This window comes from Morus notabilis, unplaced genomic scaffold, assembly GCF_000414095.1.
Source record: "Morus notabilis unplaced genomic scaffold, ASM41409v2 Scaffold581, whole genome shotgun sequence".
In the NCBI taxonomy this organism is placed as follows: Eukaryota; Viridiplantae; Streptophyta; class Magnoliopsida; order Rosales; family Moraceae; genus Morus; species Morus notabilis.
The window spans coordinates 26,646-31,130 of record NW_010362557.1 but is presented as its reverse complement, the minus strand read 5'-3'; positions in this window follow the sequence as shown (position 1 = coordinate 31,130).

Genomic DNA, 4,485 nt, shown 5'->3' with positions numbered 1-4,485 from the left:
CTTCATTCCATTTTCGGCTAATCTCCTCTTCAACTCCGGAAAGGTGTCAGAGGGCTTTGCTCCATCAGGATTGCTTGTGCAGGCGTCCGTCAAAGCATGTCGTACGAACCTTTGGATCTGCCGCCAAAATCCTACTAATTTCACCTGTAAATACCCCTCATCTCCTTTATTTTGGGGGTGAATCAATCATCAGCACTAGCCACTACTTTTATCCTCATATTACCTTTTCTTTAGACATCTCTGGTCTCTTTGCTACAGAGTCTTGAGGTTCTTCAAGCTCTTCAAAGTCCTTCAAATCCTCCAAGTGTTGATAGCCTTGAAAACCTTTCCAAAACACTTTTTGATCCATTTCTACCACCACCTTAAAACTTTTCAAAGTTTCTTCATACATTTTTCAACAATGTCTAAGTCTTCATTTTGGGGTCACTTTCGCTCACTGCAGGAGCAAGTGCTCCGAGCGTCGTTTTCACTTTCAGAGCAACACGCGCTGCTCTTGGAGTTCTTTTCACCAATGCCTTATCCACTTCACCAATTTCACTCTCACTCTCCTCTAAGCCTTATCCACCACTTGAGTCATCATCTTCGTTCCTAGAGCAGCTCGCACTTATCTCCAGAGCACTGCTCTATCAGGGTACCTTCGGCCTCCTTTTCTCCATCTCCATCAACTACTTGGTCGCACCTCTAACCATTCTTCATCTTCGGAGTTCTTTTATTTGTTTTTTGTGGATTTTTGAACGTATTTTACAGGGCATTTTTGTCATTTCGATAAAAAAGAGGGTCTTAGGACACGCGTCTTTCAGCCTTATTTAGGCCTAACCGACCCCACTTCTTCGTTGGAGGTCGCACTATCATCATCCACCTCAAAGCTCGACCACGTCAGATCTGCTTCTGGCAAACCGCGTGGTTACGCGTGTTAACCCTCGACACGTTGACCTTTCAAATCTACCAGAACCCAACAAATATAAATTTGATATTTTTTTCCTTAAACATATGGACTCTTCCTCTTCTCACACATCTCTCTCTTTCTTCCGTCTTTCTTTGTGACTCTTCTAGTTTCTTTAATTTGTTTATCTCTCTCTCTTTCTCCCTCTCCCTCCAAAAAATCCTTGGCCTTATACTCCCCTAAAGTCTAAACCCTCTCCCACACTTTAGTTCATGTGTGTGTTCATGGATTTTGCATATTTTATTTTATTTTATTTTATTTTATTGCAAATTTGTGTGCAATCAACTTTCTTAATTTTTTTGTGTTAGTTTGTTTGTTTTGCAGATCTTGATTTTTGCCTATTTAGGTTTGTTCGAAAATGGTGTTATTAATGTAGAAAAGATTAGGGAGATTAGTTTCCCTGAGATGGAAAATTTTGGGTAAGTTTCTATCTTAATGAAGGATTTTTTCTTTTTACAAATGCAGGGTGCGTTTGGAACTCGTTTTAAAATGGTTTTGTTTTTTGTATGAAAATGGAAATGAAAACGTTTTCAATCTCAGACAGAAATCATTTTTAAAAATGTATTTGGTAGTTTTATTAAGAGATTATTTTCAATATAATAAAACTCATTAATGTCTCTCTCTCTGCTCGAGAGAGGAGAAAACGAAAATAAAAAATGAAAAACGACTAAAAGTTATTTTTTATTTATCTATCTTTTTACTCTAAACCAAAAAATTATTTTCATTTCCGTTTTTATCTTTAATTGTGTCAAACGCCGTTTTAAAATCGTTTTCATTTTTTCTTTCTCTCGAAAACGTGAAAAACAAAAACAAGAACAATTCTAAACACGACAGTAATATTTTGTTTTTGGTTCTGCTGTCTTAAATAAAATTAGAGGAAAATTTGGGTGAGTTTTTGTCTACTGATACCTCTGTTCTTGGCTGGTTTTTTCTTTTCTTTTTTTCTTCCAGAGTTATGTGTTATATTTTTCGGTTTCTTCCTTTCTGAGTTGTATTTGGTATTTTTATCAGGAGGGAAGATTTGCTTTATGTTTGTAAAGTATGAGCTTGCTTCGGGAAACTGATTTCGTTGTGGGTAAAAATGCATCTGCTTAGAATTTCATCATCTTGGGTAATTGCTTCTGTCGTAAAAATGTGGAATTGCTTTCATCCATATCTTATTGCGTTTTAGGTGTGTAGGAAAGGCACTGGTGTAGGAGAAGCAAAGAACAAGTCTAAAATAAACGGAGGTAGCATATATTGAAGGCCAGACAGAATAATGTTGAAGAATGTTGAGGGCTTTAGTCTGGAAAAATGAAAAACAGAGCGATTGAAATTTTTACAAATGTAAATGTAAATAGACAGGGTTTCCATTTTTTTTTAAAAGAAATTTTATAATGGCGAAAATTTTTATTGCTACAAATTTTGTAAAAGTAATCAGATAAATGTCGGTAAGTTCACGCATATAGTGAATAAATTCACCGCTGAGTATAACGAATAAGTTTACACATAATTTTTTTTTTTTTTAGCGATTCCTAACTTTTCACTGGGAAAATTTTCTCCGCTAAAATCCCTTTTTTTCTTGTAGTGTTAGCTTTATGGGATAATAACTATTGGATCATGTCAAAAGTAATGTGGTGGCCTTTATTAATTGATATGTCCATTTCTGATTTAACAACCGATCGAAATGTATTAAGGTCATGTTCATTTCGCTGATTCAAATTTAAAATTTGAGTTTTGTTACAGTAAAAAACTTTCAAAAACAGTCACATCTAACTTTTTTACTACAATAAAAAGCTCTCAAACAAAATTACATCTCAACTCGGTTACAGTAAAAAACTCTCAAAAACAGTCACATCTAACTTTTTTACTACAATAAAAAACTCTCAAACAAAATTACATCTCAACTCAAATTATAAACTCGAATCAACGAAGTGAACAGACTCTAAAAGCACGTACATTTCATTTATGTCACTTATAAGGGATATGTCATGACTATTTCAAACCTTGAATTTGTTCTCTTTCTTGATCACTTTAAATACGAGCCATAAAAAGGTCAAAAAGAAGACAAAATTGTGATATATAGATATCTAACTTTTTTTTTTTTGATTGTTTCACATTATTGTTTCAAGCACTGAAAGGTGACATATTCTCCCTTTTTGACATATATTAAAAAAAAAAAAGTCTATTTTTACTCGTCTGTTTTTAATAGACGTTATATCATTAACTCATTTTCTTTTTCTTTTTTTTCTTTCTTAATTCATTTTCTAGCTAAGGATATGGATGGATCTAGTTTGAAAAAATTTGGATTCCGATGTATCTGTTGCAAGTTGAGGGCGTCCAACTAAGCTAGGGGCTGCAACTGCAGCAAAGGGTCGCGTTTTGGGGGCAACGAGGATCACGTGTTTTGCTTGTGAGGACAATAAAAAATATAAGGAGATGTTTATTTTCTATATTCGTTCTTGATTTTAAATCATAATTTATAATTTTTTACAGTATTTTTTTCTCATAAAAAATACACATAAAATAAAAATTATTCTGAATTTATAAACTAAACGTTCATTAAATCAAATATATTAACGTTAATGTTTTGTCACTATTACTGTTGAAAAAATTCAAGAAAAATAAGTGAAAACAATAATGTTACATTAATAATAAAAAAAATGACAGCTAGTCATGAGTACTTCTCATGTACAAACCGGAATCATGATTCGTTTGCACGTGTTCATGATACCTAGTACCGAAGAATCTATAGTTAATTATAGTATTGGATATCATTAGAGTTAAGTTAAATAACGCGTTTTTAAAATTTCATCACTCATGTTCTTAAACCTTATTTTTAATGTTTTTAACCAATTACTGTTTTTTTTACCTTCTTATTCGTGTGCAATATATATATATATATTAATTTTATGAAAAAATATATTTGATTAATTTAATTTTTCATATGTGTTTCTTTGTTAAGATTTTAAGAAATCTTCACCAGAATATTGTGGAACTTGATTATTATTATTATTGTTTTAAGTGGGTCTGGAACTTAATTATGAACGTGCGTAGAACTTCATATAATAAACACGAGTTTGGCATTTCCTTTCAATAGGGTCGGCAGACCGACATATTTTTCAATAATTATATATATTTATTTATATATTTGCTAGAATCTTTGAAGTTGTTTTTTCAAAAAAAATTCTATAATAAGTTATAAAACATTACTTTACCAGCAATAATAATTCTTATAATATACGTTACATTATGTAAATGTTATTTTTTTTTTAAAAAATTATACGATTCTAATGTAGTGTGTAAAAATTTCTCATAAATTCCTTAATAAAATTAAATTATCCCTACCCAAAATTATCCATTATTTTTGTTTCTTTGCGTAATAAGAGAATGCATAGGTATTTGGCCTTCTTGTCCCTCCCAACCTCCACCTCTATTTTTCTGAATTCTAGGGGTAGGAAAAAAAAAATAGAGAAAGCAAAAGATAGATGGATGTAAGTCCCGTTCATTTCACTGATTTGAGTTTTGCTGTAATTAAAAACTCTCAGAATAGTCACATCTAA